The sequence below is a fragment of the Coloeus monedula genome, assembly GCF_965178545.1.
Source record: "Coloeus monedula genome assembly, chromosome: 16".
NCBI lineage: Eukaryota > Metazoa > Chordata > Aves > Passeriformes > Corvidae > Coloeus > Coloeus monedula.
The window spans coordinates 8,726,670-8,744,233 of NC_138796.1; the positions used below are offsets into that span (position 1 = coordinate 8,726,670).

A 17,564-nucleotide genomic window follows, 5' to 3' on the forward strand; every position below is an offset into this window, starting at 1 on the left:
TCTTCCTCTGCATTCGTTACACTGAAATATTTCAACTTGAGCTTGGCTTAGGAAAAATCCCTGGCAATAATCCATAGCTCGGCCTTAACCGAGAGTAGCCAAGAGGGGGAAGGCTGCCTAAGGGACAGAAGTGGTGCATCTGTGACCCCGCTGGCTGGGGCAAATGCACTGTCCCCATCCTGCAGGAGGTGTGCTGTGCCATGCTGTGCCGTGCTGGCTGGGACAGCACCAGAGTCCCTCTGTCCCCAGCAGTCGCTTTCACTCGGGATAAGTCACTGTCACCCAGAAGATTTCTGTGCAGCTGGAAATAATCCCCAAAATGGTTATTTATAACTTTCTGTGGCTTGACACCATTTTTGCTATGGAGATGCCTTTGCTTGGTCGTGATGATGGAGATGGGCTTTGGGAGAGGCTTTGTTTTTGTTGTCTGCCCCAGCTTTTGTATGGGCTCCTTGGGCAACCAGCCTTGTCGGGGGAGGGATCAACATCTCAATGTTCACTTGGTGTCTGAAGAATTAGATGGAATACCTTGCTTGGGGGTTTGATTGGAGCCAAGTGCTCCTTCATGCAGCAGCTGTAATTGCCAGGAGGGTTCTGAGGATGGTAGGAGCTGCCACAAGGAACATCCCTGTATGCAAGGGGCAGAAAGGATGAGCAGATCCATGTGTCCCCTCCCCAGCCTGTCACGGGAGATTTCTGCCCCAGGAATGGCTCTAAAATCACATTTGTGTGATCATGTGTCTAAGGACCATCTCCAATAGCTCAGTCCATTAATCCAAATTTGTCTTGCTCACTTGTCTTTGATGGAAAGGAGCCTAGGGGCAAGAATCTTCTGGAAAGGAAGCTTGTGAGTCTTTAACTGTGCAAGTTCTCCTGGGTGGGACAAAGTGACCTTTGTGGTGATGGTGGACCTGATTTGGACTTTGCTTCTGGGGGTTTTCCCTGCCTTGGACATGGTATCTCCATGCTCATGGCCTGGCAGCTCGTGCTGTCAGCCACCCTCCTTGGAGGCTGCCACAGCCCTGTCTCAGAAGCCTTCGTTCTCCTTCATCACCTCCTTGATGCAATCTCCTCTTGGGTGCAGGGCACAGCCCGTGCAGCTTCTGGAAGACAAACTCTGTGCTGGAACAGACAACTTCAGGCTTCACCATCGAGTCTGCTGGGGCTGCCCCTCACTCTCCAGCTGCCTGGAGCTGCTCCATGCCGCCGTGTGTGGGGTGGGCTGAGGGATGCACGTCAGCCTGGGGACAGAGTCTGGGGGCGGCTGCTGGGTAGGGGCCAGGGGAACGGGCTGGAGAGCAGAGCTGGCTCGGGGTGCAGGCAGTGGCAGGGTTTTGAGACTGGCCACCTTCGGAGCTGCCCCTTGGCCCCATGGCAAGGTCCAGACACAGCGGGATGAGCTGTGCTGGCAGCGAGCTCAGCACTGGGAGAGCTGCTGCCCTCCACAGCCTTTCCTGGGCTTGGAAGGAAAGGTGCAGAAGGTGGGATGCTGCTTGGAGAGGTGCCTTTGAACCCATCCCCTTGTGAGGAGCAGAGATCAGTCCATGGTGCCTCTGCCGTTGGCAGGGAGGGCACAGCCACAGCGGTGACAAGGGCAGAGCTGCCGACTTGGTGTCTCCCAGGGCTTCTGAGGTGGAAAAAGTCTCACTTACTGGGTCATTTAGAGATTGAATCTGGGGTTTTGGCAGGAGGAAAGGCTTTAATTAGCTGCTGCTCAGTAGGGCTGCTATTAGATCTTCAGAGCAAGATGCTGCCGGACTGGAAAAAATGCAGCAATAGCTCATTTGCTCAGGAAGCCATGATGGTGATTTGCATTTTGGTCAGGTGGTGAACCCTTGTAGAGAATTTTTCTAAAATAACTTCAAACTGTAGTTCAGATTCCTTCCCTCTCTGCAACTGGGTGAATGTCTGTCTTGGTCCCAAACATTTCGGGTGTGAATTCCTTTGTTTGCAGCACTTGTTCTGCAGGGAGGGAGGTGAGGGCTGGGCTGTGGACATGTCCTGTCAGTGAATGCTGCATGACAAATGGCTTTTGTCTCTCCACCTTGGAGCAGAATTCAATTCTCCCTTATTATATACCTAAAAGGATTTTTCTGCTCTACTAGCAACCTCTCTGCTGACCTGAATACCCAGGAGACATGTAGTAGGGTAGGAAGCTTTGCAGTGCATCTCCTGAACCTCAGCTCTGCTGCTGGAGAACAAGGTGCTTTGAGATGTGTTCTAAATGCTTTGAAATGTATTTTGGAAACTTTTTGGGTTTCTCCTGTGTTGTCAGCTTGCACAAGTGCAAAATAAGAACAAACCTCCACACCCTTGGGCTGGCTCCTGCTCCAGACTGTGCCTCAGTGTTGCCCACGAGGTGAGAGCGGCAGCTGGTGTCACAGGCTGGGTGTTTGAGGGCAGTGGCTCTGTCGCCAGGGTTTGTGTTGGGCAGGAGTGACCAGGGCAGGAGTGACCACGTCTCAGTGATGTGCCATGGCAGGGCCCTCACAGGCTGTCCTGGTCCCCTGCTCACCTGGGCCATGGAGAACCCGAGCTGGCTCTCCTTGGGAGCAGCTTCTGGCCCTGCCTGGGTCCTGCTCCTCCCTGTGGGAGGATTGCTTTGATTTCATCTTTGTTTTTGCTGTGAATGGTTGCTGTTCCTTTCCCAAAAAAGAGCTGGAAATTCCCACCTGTTTTGGCCTCTGTGCCTTGCTTTGGAAGGTAAAGTCCCTCTGCTTTCACCTGGCTGCAGTTTGGCCCAACAGGTTACAAGGCAAGAGGCTGACTTATCTTTTAGGTCATTTTAGCCGTTTCCCTGGGGTGGTGTGAGCATCGCCCGCTTGTGTGGGTGGGAAAAGTGGGATTACGTGGGTGACATAAAGCACTGCGGCACCTCCTGCCGTGGGGACAGGTCCCACAGAGCAGGAAGGATCCCTGTATCTAGTGGTGCTTGCTGGGATGGGACAGGAGCCACAGCACAACATCCCTGGCCAGCAGCAAATCCCGGTGCTGCCCATGGTTCCCAGTGCAGTGGAGTTCCCTCCAAAACCATCTCCCCTCTTCTGGGCTTTGTAAATTTGGAATAAACTTAATTTCTCTGCTGTTACTATTAACTGAGTCCGAAAAGATGAAAATAAATGCCTGTTGGGAAGGGCAGGCTGACTCACTTTCTCATTCTCCTGTAAATTTCCATTTAAGTTTCAGTTTAAGCTCAGGTATGAGGGGAGTGAAAGCCGGTAATTTGTGACAAAAACTTCTATTTTAACTCGCAGTAGAAGAACTCCCTTTTTAATTGCAGAAATTATAAGGCTGGGATTCTTGTAAAGGAATACTGGCTCCAGTGGGTACCTGCTGGCTGCTTTGGTTGCTTCACTCCAGGGCTGCCAAAGGGAGCATCACCCTGTGACTGCACGCCCCACCCAGGGGCTGGGGGGGCACCTGCACAAGCGAGGGTTCCCTTGACCATGCTCTGGCTTGCTCTCGCTGTTGCTGGTGTGGTTTGTTGGGGTTGGAAGCAGCTCCGTTGTGTGATGGTCCTGGAAGAGGCCCAACACCCAGTCCTCACTCCAGCCAGGACTTTGTGGCTTTGTGGTGTCCCCCATCATCTCTCCCACCTCCAGGCTGGAGTTTGCAGCTTTCTCCATCATTCTCCATATGCAACCAACTCCATAATTTTGGTCATCTTGCCCTTTGCTGGACCTCTTCCTGTTCTGTGCTGTGGGTGGAGGGGCTGCCCTGCATCCCCCCAGGACTGGGGGCCCCTTCCTTGCTGTGGGGCCTTATCTTATTCCTGGATCAGGTGCCTCAGGCTCTGCAGCAAGTTCTTCCCTTATCACTCCTGCCTTGGCTGTAATTCTACTTCCACTCTGTCAGAGTGAAACAAGAAAACTTCTTTAAAAAGCAAGAGGAAAGTCATGTGAGGGAGCAGTGTTGTGTCAGCATTTACAGAGGGTTCAAAATAACGTGGCCCATCTGGTCCATTCTGAAAGGGGAAGCAAAGGGCTCCCAGCTGGGGCTTCCCTCCTTGCCCTGTGCTGGGGCACCCAGGAAACTCTGTGGCACCAGTTGGATGGCGGTGCTGGCTGGATTGGAAGGGACTTTAAAGCCTATCCAGTGCCTGCCATGGGCAGGGACGCCTTCCACTGTCCCAGGTTGCTCCAAGCCCTGCCCAACCTGGCCTGGGGCACTTCCAGGAATGGGGCAGCCCCAGCTCTCTTGGAATCCCTTTAGGGACTGGAAGGTGCTCCAAGTCCAACATCCCCCGGGGGTGGAAGCAGCATCCCCTCCCTGTCAGCCTATGCCCTAAATTAGAGCAGCAAGATGCTGCAATGGGTCCATATGGAGACTCCTAAAATAATAGCTGTCAGCTCCCTGCTGACTTGCACGGGGTGCTAAAGCTTTTGGCTTTAGGAATGACAATTTAGGAAACAGAAATGCTGGTGGGCTGGAGCCAGACCGGAGGTGCCGGTGGCTTGGCCCCACCTGTGTTGGGATGGGCATGCTCAGGACCATCAGCTCCTGCTGGTGGAATATCCCACAGATTTTGGGGGGCTGTTACCACCCATCCATTTATCACAAGGCTAAACTGAACTGGGGTCAAGCACTTTGTTTTAGACATAGAATTTCTGGGGCAGGTGTGTGACCCTGGCACGTGGAAGTGCTGACAGAGAGGTGCTGGGAAGGCAGGAGCTGTGGAATCACGTGGTGTTTGAGTACCAGAGGTGTCTGTGTGTGGATGCTGCTGCTCGCGTTCCAGTCCCACTTTATTGGCCTTTGGTTTTGATATCCTTTTCCTGTAACGAGCTGGGCCGATGGATGTCTAATAAAGAGCTCGTATCTCATCTTCCTCCGCTGTGGGGACTGTTGGGCTCCTCTAATTGCTCTGCAGTGGCCGTGGGAGGTGGCTGCCTGTCAGGACAGCTGTTCCTTTGATCGGGCTATTGCACATTCAGGTCTTGTCCTGCTCAGGTTTTATTTGCTGTCCAGGCCTTGCCAAGCCATTACACTGAAACGAGTGGCTTAATTGCAAGGGCTTGTGGCTCAGCATCACCTTGTGGCTCAGCATCTCCCGTGCTGGGAGTGGGAGCTGTGCTGCTCCCCCGGCACTGCCAGCTGGGAGCACTGGTGCTGCTGCTGCTAATCCAGGAGTGACGCTGGTACCCAGAGAGACTGAACAAACCTGTGCTGCAATAGCTCAGAAAAGTGGCAGTTTGTAATGTCTTGCATAAAAACCTCCTTTTCCTCTGCTCTTGAAGCTGTTGGGGTGTGCAGCGAGCAGCCCCTTCCCTCCATGGCAGTGTGGGGAAGGAGCTGCAGCAGGAGTGACCAGGGCACTCTGTAGGGACAGTTGGATCCGATGGTGGATCTGATGGAGTTAGACACGAAAATCCGCATGGTTGCACTCAGTGATGGTGAGTGCTGGCAGGAACCTTTGGCCTCTGCATGGCCCAACTGGAGCTCCTTGGCGATGCTGGGGGGTTCCCTGATGTGTCCCCTCCCAAGGAGCAGAGCTCAGCTGTGCTCTGAGATAACAGCCCACCACTGCCTCAGAGCTGTTCTTGGAGGGGAAGGATGGACAGGATAATTACCCTGATCCCTGTGGAACTGCCTGATGAGGATGCTGCTCGTCTCCTGCAGAGCCTCTGGCTCCTGTGCTGCTGCCGTGCTGTCTGTCCTTTGGGAACCAGCTCTGGTGTCCCCCAAACCCTGGGGAGCTGGACAGGAGGAGGCACATCCTGGCATGACAGTTCTAATGTCCTCAGTGCCTTCCTGGGGTGCATCGTGGAGCTTTCTGTGCAGGGCCCAGGTTTGGTAAGCAGGGCTGTGCTGAAGTAACACGGAAACCATGCAGTAACTTCCTGTGAGTGACTTCCACTGGCAGAGGAATTAAAATTATACAGCCTTTAAAAAGGCTTCAATGAAGAATCAAAGGGTGTATTTCAGGTCTTTGTGTAATGTGTGAGGAAGGGTCATCTTGTTAAAGTTTATTTGCATCTACGTGGCTGATGGGGAAGCCTGCTCTGTCAGGGCATGGGGTAACTCAGCTGCCTGTCTGGGGGAGGTGACATCCAGCCTCCCTGGTGTCACCATACCCAGACAGAAACTTTTCCTGCGTGGTTTAGCTTACTGCCCTGCCTTCCCCCAGGAATGCTGCTCGCAACAGGCTGTGCCAGCTGGGTATGAGCCTGTGATGCCTTCACATGGCACTGCAAGGTCCTTCCTGGAAGTGTCCAAGGCCAGGCTGGGTGGAGCTCTGGGCAGCCTGGGGCAGTGGAGGGTGTCCCTGCCCATGGCATAGAATGGTCTTACAGGTCCTTTCCAACCCAAACCCTTCTGTGATTGTAGAACCAGGAGCACCGTGATTCCTCGGGCACAGCCTTCTCCCATTCCCAAAGCAGGTGGAAGGCAGGTGTGGCTGTGTGCAGGCTTTGGGGTGAAACGAGGCAGTGTGGCGTTACAAAACCCGAGATGGGAGAGCCCAGGCATAGAGCCCTCCTTGTCCTCAGCAGCTGAGGGTGCAGCTCCTTGGTGGGAAACAAGGCTCTGTAAAAGGGCTGGGAATCAGCAAAGCCCGGGGGAGGGGTGTGGGGGAGGCAGAGGGGGAGTTCTGGAAACCCCATGGGCTTCAGGCAGAGCCTCACTTGCCTGCACAAGCAGCCTGTTTGTGCTGCACAGCATTCTCGTGCACTGGAGATCATGGAAAGCACCGGACAGTGACCTCTGAAGGCTTCAGACTCTGAATTTCTTACCAGATCTCCCTGTGAGCAAGTTGAGCTCCCCAGTGTGGTGTCCCGATGCCCCTTCCCCGTCAGCTCCCTGTCGCTGTGCCACCCCAGCTGGCTGCACTGAGCTTGCAGCCTTCCCCCACTGCTGCCGTGTTTGCCATCAATATCTGCCTCTGCTCTGCCTGACACGTAGTGATTTTTCTCTCTGTGAAGGTTCCTGAGCAATCTAAATTGAGGAAGGGGAGGATCGCTTACAGACACGGCACTGGTTTGGCTCTATTTTGGGGGAGTATTTTGGGGTTTGACTCAGCTGTAGCAGCTTCTCTGTAGGGAGAGCTGGATTGATAGTCAGGAGTGGTAGCAGGTCAGGTAGGCTATTTCTGGAAGGGCTGTTTAATTGTCTGGTGTGATTCTTGCAGTGCTCGTGGCTGGATGGTTACTTATCTCCTGTCAGAGTTGGTTAGCATGAGGCAGCTCTGGTTGCACACTGATATTAAATAATAAATCCATGAGAGGGGCTCGGATCTGCTTTGTCTTACTTGGCTGGGAGGGTGACAAGGGATAAAGCACTCAGCATCTCTGTGTTTTAATTCCAGAAACTGCTACAGAATTGTTGTCAGTCTGTCTTCTCTCCCACTATGGTGGGTCTGTCACTGGGTTCAGGGGGCATCGCTGCTCACCCAGGACCAGCCCCAGCTGCTGCCCATGGCTGGGCTCTGCTGCCCTCCCTGCCCACTGCATGGACTGGATTTGGTTTCATGCTCATTTTCCATCTCGGCTGCATAAAGGACGTACTCTCGGCAGCAGAGAGGGTTTAACTAACTGCTTTTTAGTCATGTAAGCCAGTGGTTAAAATGCTTTTGCTCTGCCATGCTCCTGAGCTCCAGAGCAGGTGGGGTTTGGGGTCTGAGGTGGGCTCAGAGGGCATTTCCAACCCCAGGGATTCTGTGTTCATGGTGAGGGGTCTCCCTGTTGTATTTGTCTGATGGAGGGGGAACAAGGCAGTCTATTGCAGCTGTGCCCATGGGATGCCCACAAACCCTTACACCAACACCTCTCCTCTTCCAGCTTTCCAGGCCCTGTGGGTATCACCCTGCAAATGGATGTCCCAGAATGTGTTGGCACAGCATTTCCATAACACCAGTGACAGCAGCCAGTGCCGGGGAAGTGTTTAGGTCCTGCCCAGTCCCTGGGAGTTGCTCAGATCTGGTTAAAGCATTGCTTTTGGAGCTGTGGAATGCTGAGGGCTCAGATCCCTCTTTGACCTTAGGGTCTTTTAGTCTCAGTCAGGAAATCCCACTCTTACCCCTGGAAAAGAGAAGGGGAGGATACATACAGGGTAAGGGCAGGGAAGTGTTTGCCTGACCTGCTCCTCCTGCAGGGCCTGGGGGTGAGTCCCAGCTCCTTTCTGTCGCTGGTTTCACTTGCTGCCTCCAAGTCACCAATTTGTCCAACCACCCCTTGGTGGGTTAGTGATGGCTTCAGGTGTTCCCCAGCTGCAGCGTGATTTCTGCAGCCATCAGGCTGAAGAAAAGCTCCTCAAAGCCCACCTGTGTCTGGTGAGGAGCACAGCCCTTGGCTTCTGCATGATGAAGGGACCCTTTCCTCAGTCTGCTGCAGGAGACGGGAGCCAAAGCACTGGGATTGTGTCCTGCATCCCACTGATGCAACTGGCTCTGTTTGGGGTTCTGGGTTTGTTGGAACATGCTGGCTTGAATGAGCAGTTTTAATTAGTTTCATTCTTAGGCTGTCTTTACTGTGCTGACTCACTTCCAGCTTTCTGATATCTTCAACACATGACTTCATGTCAAGGCAGAGGAACAGGAATCCAAAGGAGGGAAGGTGACCGTGCTTGGGCGTGGGGCAGGCTGTGCTGGGGGCTTGGTTTGGGGGGAAGCCAAAGGAAGTCTGAGGTCAGGCTGCACTCAGAGCACCAACAAGGGTGCTGGGTGGGAGGTGCAGGAGATGCAGCAATATCACCTTCAGCTTTCTTCTGGTTTTCCTGCAGCACTGCTTCTCAGTGAGGGCTGTGGGCTCTGAGCCACCCTTTGAGCCCTGGCACTGCTGGTGCTGGGTCTGTGGTGCTGCGGGGCCCGTGGGAGAGCAGGAAGGTGCAGCAGCAGGGCAGTGCCAGGCGCTGTGCCCCAAGAAGTCCCCATGTGTGCCCCAGAGCGTTGTCTGTGGTATCACTTCCCCAAAGCTATTTCTGACACCGGGAGGTTCTCACTACCCAGCCTGAACTTGTCTTGTTTCGTGTCTGGTGGGGCCTGAGCACCAATTCCGTGGTGTGACAGTGAGTCCTGTGCAGGGTCCTGCTCGTCCTTGCTCCAAGGAGATTTTGGGGGGCAGGAGAAGTGGCTATACTGGTGGTCACATACACAGTGCCAAGCGCCTTCTGCACCCTCAGGAAGCCTTTGGCTGTTATCTCATGATGTCCAAAGGACCAGGCCCTCCCAAGTGAGGGGTTGGCTGGAGGGTCTGGCTGTGCTGGGATTTGTGGGGGGCTGTCCCCAGCACTGCGGCACCATGGAGGGAGTGTGTGAGTGGGAAGGCTGGAAGGGGGAGCAGCTCGTTGCTGTTCCTCCTAATTGCTCTCCCACTTTTGTACTCGAGTGAGCGAGGAGCTGTCTTGAGCTGTGTCCCTGGGGACGCTGCCTGGTTCTGTCATCCCCGGCAGCTGCACCAGCACCCTCCCCACAGTGGGGCCCTTTAAAAGGAATCCTTCTCTGTTTTGACTCGGTCCGTCTTTCCCTTGACGTGAGAATGATCCATCTGCCTCTTGATATGGTGGAGGATGCAAGGGCTGTGGTGAAACCTGAGCGGGGGCGAGAGCGCTTGGGACGGTTCCCATGGGCGCTGCGGAGCCACGGGAAGGTGTGGGAGCAGGGCTCAATCCCCAGCCTTTGCCTAAAGAATTCCTTGCTCCAGACTTGTTACTAGAAGCTGATAATAAAATTTGTGGGAGGTTTTTTCTGATGGAAAGTGTGGGGGAGTGCAGGAGGAGCTCCCCTGATCTGCTCAACATGGTCTGGAATTGTATAAAGCAACAGCCCCGAGGCCGGGCTTTGAGGTGGGCGCCCAGATTTCATGGAGATGGTGGTTCAGGGATTTCCTGTAATGAAGCTGCGTGCCAGTGTGTGATCCCAGGCAGGCTCTGCTGGTGCTGAGGCTTGTCAGATGCCAGAGATGGACAGGGTGAGCCAGGGCTTTCCCTGGGGACGATGGAGTCGGGGCTGTCCCTCAGCATGTCGTGCCAAAGGAACTGTTCTCTGGAGGTTGGGCCAAGGTTACTGTGGTGCTGCTGCCTGCAGGGGTGGGTCAGTGCCTTGGAAACCAGCATCACTAACCTGCTTGGAGCTCTGAAATTCTGCTGCTTCTCCCCTGCCCGGTGTGCTGGGCTGGCTGGCACTTCCCTGCTTCTGTAGGAGCCTGGAGTCCGGGACCTGCTAACGCTGGTCCCCGCAACCAGGTTTCAGTGGCCCTGTTGGTAGCTGAAGGTGGATGCTGAGGTGGTGTTCTCCCCAGGTGCCTTTGCAGAGCTCAGCAGAACTGTGTTCCTGTCTCTTTGCAGTCAGATGTGCCCAATGACACAAACTTTGGATCTTTCTCAACGTGCTCTATCCGTGATTGTGTGGAAAGCATTTGCAAGGAGCAGGAGTGCTGGGGGGAGGAAAGCTGCCAAGTCATGGAATGGTTTGGGTTGGAAGGGACCTTAAAGCCCATCCAGTTCAAACCCCCTGCCATGGGCAGGGACACCTTCCAATGTCCCAGGCTGCTCCAAGCCCTGTCCAACCTGGCCTTGGACATTTCCAGGAATCCAGGGGCAGCCACAGCTTGTCTGGGCAGCCTGTGCCAGGCCCTCCCCACCCTCACAGGGAATTATTGAAAAAGAGCTTTTTCTGCTCCAAGGTTAATCAGCAAATTTCTCCTGGAAGTTGACTTCAGGCTGATTCTGCTGAAGATTGATTGTTGGTTTTTCTGGGGCTTTTTTTCTGGTTGTTGTATTTGTAGAAATAATGATGTCTAAGCACTGTCTTACCAGCTGGTCAGGAATTCACTGGAGAATTGATAATTTCCAAAGGAAATATTCGTACAACAGTAACTCCCAATTTGTGTGTGCCCACCTGGATGCTTTTTCCCTGGAGGCAATTACTGTTCCAGTGGTGGTTAAACACCTTCTCCTCCCTGCAGATGCCACTGGCCCTTCTGTTCTGAGCCATCAGAGCACATCTTTAAAAACCAGCTGGTTTGTGCACTGGAATTCCTGCAGGACCGGGATATGCTTTATGTTGTAGGCTTGTACGTGGACAGATGATGATGGAACAAGAAGGAACAGTTTCAGACTGAGAGGGGAGACTTAGGTTAGATATTAGGAAGAAATCCTTCCCTGTGAGGGTGAGGAGGCCTGGGAGTGTCCCAGGCCAGACAGGACAGGGCTTGGAGCACCCTGGGATAGTGGAAGGTGTCCCTGCCCACGGCAGGGGGTTGGAACTGAATGGGCTTTAAGGTCCCTTCCAACCCAAACCATTCTGGGATTCGATGATTTTCTACTGCCACCCCACGTGCCCCAGCCCCAGGCTGGCTGTGCTGGTGCCATCTGGGGTTTCCCGTGTCCCTGGTGCCGGGTTATGGCAGGCTCTGCACGGCATTGCCATCCCACGGCATTCCCATCCCAACGCACCAGCGCGGGGCTGCTGTTGCTACGGGAACGGGCGTTCTGGAGTTGGAAACCTCATTTGATTCCTTCTCCCTGCTCGTTAAGACACTCAGATGGATTTGAAATCACAAATACAATAGTTTTTGGGGTGGTGCAGAGGGTTCAAGAATCTTTCCCTAATAAAGGAACTGCCTGAACTCTCAAGGGGTTGAATGAGATTTTCCCCTCAATACCCACTCAAAAGCCCACTTTACCAGCTTGGTGTGTGTGGGGCTGCTCATTCTGCCACCTGCAGGGATAATTAAGACCTTTCAGGTTGCCATAGAGAGTATTTTGCCTTCTAATATTGCATCAATTTATATTTGGGATATTTTTCTATAAAATTGCCAGTGCAGAGGCTGCTGTCTTTGTCAGGTGCACCAGAGGCAGGTACAGAAGGGGAGGCCTTAACCAGCCTGTAATTTGCAGGATGGAGGAGATGCTCAATGCTCTTGGTATTTCTTTACATTTGGTTTTTCTATGAAATACAATCCAGAATGTTCCTTCCTCACTGGAGGGATGTCAGCAGCCTGCTGGAGGAGTGATGGGATCTTATGTAGGCCAAATCCTGGACTTGGAGCAAGCAGCTCCAAAGGAATTGTTCTGCAGTCCCATTAGCCCAGCTGAAATTTATCTCGGTGAAGTTGGCCCTCTTGAACGGGCACTGCAGAATCAAAACAACACCATGAGAAGTTGTGTCTGCTCCTGGGAGCTTGCTCACCCTCTCTTGCTTCTGAAAACCCTTTCTTGCTTTTGGTAGTGGCTTGTTTAGGTGGGGATGACAACCAGGGGTGTGTGTTGAGGCCACAGCTCCACAGCCCTTCCCGAGCCCCCTGCACTCCCCAGGACTCCGCCACTCACTCCTGCTCCTTTGGAAAACTGCAATGCTGAAAGGAGCAGCAAAAAGCATTCGTGTTGAGTTGAACTTCATAGCAAAGAGCTGCTCTGAAATGAGATGTTAATGTTTCCCTTGTATCCCGGGACAGGAACTGGGACAGCAGTCAGGAGCCAGGGCTGGCAGGGAGGAGGGGCTGTGGGTCTGCAAACACTCACCATGGAGAGAAAACGGCTGGGGCAGCATCCAAGCCCTGCTTTAGTCATCCCCTCATCACTCTGAGCATTTCTGGGTGTCGGGTGAGCCTGTAGCTCTCCACAGCTGTAGGCTGTGTGCTGCGGGATCCGCAGGGATGCTCTCATGAGGGATCATGGCACAGGAGGGGTTTGCAGGTTGGTGTGAGAGCCCAGAGCGAGCTGGTGAGGGTGGCAATAGCTGCTCCCTGGGCAAAGGCAAAGCCCTGGAGCTGTGTCCTTGTCCCTGCAGTTCAAGGAGAGGGGACAGGGCAGCTCCAGCAGCTCAGGGAGAGGGGACAGGGCAGCTCCAGCATCCAGGGCTGCAGCTCCTGCTCCCCGCTCAGGGCTGCAGAAGGAGCTGTAATTCCATTAATGAGCTGAATATGCTGGGGTCAGCCTTTGCCATCCAAAATAATATGATAATGAAAGAGAATTACAAGGTAATTGTTATTAATGGCCCCCAGGTTGGAAGAGAGCTGACGCAGACGGGTGTCACATTGGGCCACGGCCCAGCAGCGGTGCCTGGTGAGGGTGGGAGGGGAGGAAGGTCCTGGAGCTGCTGAAGGAGGAAGGATGATGTAAGGCAGGAAAACGTGCAGTCCAGGAGGAGATTCAGCCTTGTAAATGTAGTTTATTTGAGAACCAGTTTGCTGTGAATTAGCATCCTGGCAGAGTGCAAAACATGAATTTTTGGGGAGGCACCCAAAAATTGGTTTGTGTTTGGTGGGTGTTTGATGTTCCAGAGTCTGAAGGGCAGAGAAAAGCTTCCCTCAGGGTGGCTGGCAAGTCAGTTTGAGTCCTGGGCTGAACCTGCTTCCTCTCCTTTAGCTCCTGTCTCCATAATTCTCAGTATAAGCTGCCTGTGGTGCGGCAGTGATTTACAGTGGGACCGAATTTATTCCAGCTCAGAGCTGCGTAGGGGCTCAGGAGTCTTTGGCCATGTGCCAGGCTGATGGTGTTGGAGATGGGAGCAGCAAGGAGATGCAGGGGGAAGGGAAGATGAGCCCAAGGTTTTCTGTGTTACAGCAGTCCCATGGCAAGGGGAAGGCTGGGACAGGCTGCCCGCACAGGTTGTGGAGTCTCCCTTCTTGGAGATATTCAAAAGCCATCTGGGCATGGTCCTGGGCAGGTGGCCCTGCTTGAGCAGAGGGCTTGGACGAGATGACCTCCAGAAATCCCTTCCAGCTTCAGTCGTTCCATGACTTTATGGAAAGGGAGCTGGGAGAGGTGATGGAACTGTGCTCATGTGCTGCACTCCAGCGAGACTTTGGTGGGGCTTCAGAGGGGCTGAGGAGATCCAGAGTGAGGCACCAGGAGCCTCTGCAGCTCGGGAGGAGCGAGCCCCGGGCCCCGCATCCCTCGGAGCTCCCTCTCCAGGTGCTGGGCAGGCGGGAGGGGACAGCAGGGACCCGGGGCTGGCGGGGTCGGAGCAGCGCTCGGCAGCGAGGAGCCGGCTCTTTCCCCAGCCTCGGCAATGTGTTGTGACTGTTTATGTAAAAATAACAGATCTTTCCAAATATTTATTACTCGATCATGTGCTGAGGAGCGGGTGCCATGCGCTCAGAAATGGAAAACCGCCCCCGAGCAGCTGCCAATCTGGGCTGAGGCTGGGTCGGGGATGTGGCTGACAGGGAAGGGCAGGAGGCAGCAGCTGGGGGCCGGGAGCGGCGCTGGGGGGACCCCGGGACGGTCAGCGGGGCTCGGGTGCGAGGGACGGGCACCGTGAAGGGGGTTACAATGAGATCTGGTTGAACAGGCACCTCTTTTAGGGGTTTTCTCACCCCAGACTCTTCAAACAGACACAAGTTTGTGTTGACAAGAACTTTTGAGTGGCTTTGTGGGAGCTTTGGAGGCAGCATGGAGGGGGAGCATCCCCACAGCGGTGGTGGGGTGGTGGGTTCGTGCCTCCTTGTTCAACCCCAGCAATTCCAGGCAGCCTTTAATCTCCCAGGAACGTTGTTCTTCCTGCAGGGATATGCACGAGGCTGCTGTGCAGAGCAGTGTTGGGGCCATCTCTGCAGCATTCCCCGGGCTCTGCAGGTGCTGTGAGGCACTTGGAGGGTGGGTGAGGTGCCTCAGTGGGGTGATGCTCTGGGGATGCTGCACCGTGATCCCTTCCAAAGGGAAAGGGAAACTCCAGGTGGGGAAATTGCTGGGAATTGGGGTGGAATTTTTGATCCAGTTGCTGCAGCTGATTTTCCAGCCCTAGTGAGGTGGCCTGGCCCTGTAGCATGCCACAGGAAAAGGGTGAGTGTCTCTTCTGCTGAAGATCAGGTTTTTATTCCAGAAATCACACTGGTGGCATAGAAAAACTCGGTGTGGAGGAGCCGGTGTGGCCGAGGGTGGGCACGCAGCTGGGGGCTGCTGCTCGCTGTGGGAGCTGGAGCTGCAAATTTCAAGGAGTTACCAGGAGCTTCTGTTCCTTCTTGTCCTGGCTCTGCTGACAGCTCCTCAGGGCTCGGCACAGAGGTTCATCTCTTCTCACCTGCTTAGCAAAGGGCACCCGGGAACAGGCCAGTGTGAACTGCAGATCCTGGCTGGGGACACACAAGCACAACTCAGTATTTCTGAAATCTGCCCTATTTTGTTCCTCTGAAGTGCTGCAGAACAGCTGGGAGACATTTCGGGTGAGCTCACAGATTTTTATTGTCCCACTTAGTCTCTTATGTATGGAGCTTTCCCCTTTATTCCTCTATTAAAATAGACTGGATGTAAAGCTGCCTCTGGGCACGATGGCTGGGGCGGGGTGGGTGCTGTGCCAGCTGTGCCAGCACAGAATTGGGATGAAATGTCCCCTCTTGGCTCCGGGGCTGCTCCGGGTGACACCAGGGCTGGCAGGAGCTCCGGAGGCTGTGTTCCCTGGGCTTTGGGTGGTGCTTCCGGAGCCTGGCGAGCTGGGGATCCAGCTAAATTGCTTATCCAAATTTCATTAAAAATGCAAATGGATTCTTTCAGCGGGACAGAGCCGCATTAAAAAGTAGGGCATATCGTAAACATTAATAAAGTCGTATTGGCCAGCAGGGACGTGGACGGGCAAAGTGAGCCAGGAAAGCTCTTTGCAGAGCTCCATGTAAATAAAACTCTCTTTCCTCCTCTCCTCCTCCTCCTCCTCGAGCTGCCAGCCCAGATAATGTTCTCATTGAACCCAGTGGTGTGTAATTGCACAGGACTGTTCCCCACGAACAGCAAACTCAGTCCCTGGGTTGATGGAGTTTTTAGGACAGCAGAAGACAAGTGCTTCAGCCACTTTGTTAAAATAAAATTCACCTAAACAATTTCTTTTAAAATAAGGTAAAACATGAAGCAGGTTTGACTTCCTGCTCCCCAGCAGTGCCTTTTAAAACACTTCCCTTAATGTGATCCTGTAGGTAGCGTCTGATTTCACCTTCTCCACTGACCTTGGCCAAGGGCTGGTGCTCCTCTGTCCCAGCTCTCCATGGCCATCACCTTGAGCAGGTTCCTGAGCTCGTCCCACGTGCTGCTGCATCCCAGAGCTTCCCTGGGGGAAGCCGGGGGCAGGGACAGACAGATCCCTGGGACAGAGCTGCCCACTCCTCCCGTAGCAAGGTGACTCCTCCTGCCTGTCTGGCAGCATCAATAAAACCCTGTTCTAAACAGCTCTGGCTGGAGCGGGGAGGGAGCAGACACAGTAAATCTGCATGTTGGAAATGTTATTTTAATATCTTATCCGTGGAGCATCAAACACGGTGCCAAGTACACGAGCATCTTGCCAGCTGCAGCCCTTTGAATGTCTTCAAGGCAGAGATGTTGCTGTGCAATAACACCCGGCGCTCCAGCCTGTCAGGAGATAATGGCCTGTTGTCCCGGGGGGAAGCCAAGCAGACCCCGTGTAAGGCGCTGCCCTTGCTGTGGCTGTGGGGGCTGCAGCGTGGGAGTGCTCGTCTTGCGAGGGCCAGTGCCGAGGGGCTCTGCTGTTCATGGTGCTGCTGGCAAACCTCTCCTGGGAAGTGAGCATTCCTCTCCTGGCTGGGGCCCAGGAGAGCAGCAAGCAATCCTCCCCTCCTTGCCTCCCTTCTCCGTGCCCCAGCAAGGTGCCAGGTGATCCCAAAGCCTCACGAGGTCCAGCCAGGCTGGGCTGGCAGTGAGGGTGAGCCGTGTGCCAGGCCCTGCTGCCCTGGCTTGGCCAGGATCTGCCTCACCGGCAGGATGAGCATAAACCAAGCCAAGGAAAGCTAAACCCTCACCAGGAGCTGGGAATGAGCATCCTCTGGGTGGCCCAAGGCTTTCTGCCCCATCACCATGTGCCGCTGCTCGAGCTGCCTTGCTACAGCCCTCCCTTCACGGAGCTGTTGTTTCCTGCAGAGGAAGTGGCAGTGTTTCTTATCTTGGCAGCTCCCTCCCTCCCAAAAGTTCAGGGCTGAGCAGGGTTGAAATAAAGTGGAAGGCAGATTATGGATGCTCTAGTCATGACTGGAGTGCTCCATCACCCAGCCCCTGCTCCCCACAGCCCCTGTGCAGGGGCTGTAATTTGGAGAGGTCTGACAGCAGGGAGGGACAGGGTTGTTGCTGGAACAAAACTGGAGGGGGTTGCAACTCTGTGCCCAGCTCTGTCCGTTCCTGATTTATGCCTGAAGTGGGCACAGCAGTGTCTGTGGGGTGAGACTTGTCTGGGAGGCTGCCTGGTGCTGCTGTGTCCCCCTGAGAGCCCCTGCTGCCCTGAGCTCAGCCTCGCTGTCGCCAGGATCCCTGCAGGCATCCATCCATCTTTTCCTTGGACTTTGGCTCTACCCAGGCTGCCCTTGATCCCCAGCGCTGCTGTTTGTTCTCATGTGAAAAGGCCTTTGCTTGATAAATGTTTTTTTTCCTTGATTGGAAGTTTTCCAAATCATTGAGATTTTTCTGTGATGTGTTTTTGCCTGCTCTCCTCACCAGCTCTCGTCTTGTCTTCTGGTGGGAGGCAGCGCTCCGAGGCTTTCCGAGGGATCGGCTGTCCCAGGACAAATCCCGTGGGAGTTTCTTCACAACACAAAGTAGGACTGGAGCACTGCAGGAGGAGGGAGAGGAAGGAGCAGTGGGGAGAGGCTGTGACTTCAGCAAGGGTTAGGATGGTCTCATTTCCCATTTTTATG

General features: G+C 54.2%; 1 protein-coding gene across 1 annotated transcript in view; it reads left to right on the forward strand.

The window, feature by feature from the left end:
- The window catches only part of PRKCB (protein kinase C beta), a gene marked incomplete at both ends in the record, with an annotated part of 89,547 nt that overhangs the window by 10,799 nt on the left and 61,184 nt on the right, over positions 1–17,564 (forward strand). The gene's annotated exons all lie outside the window — the stretch shown is intronic.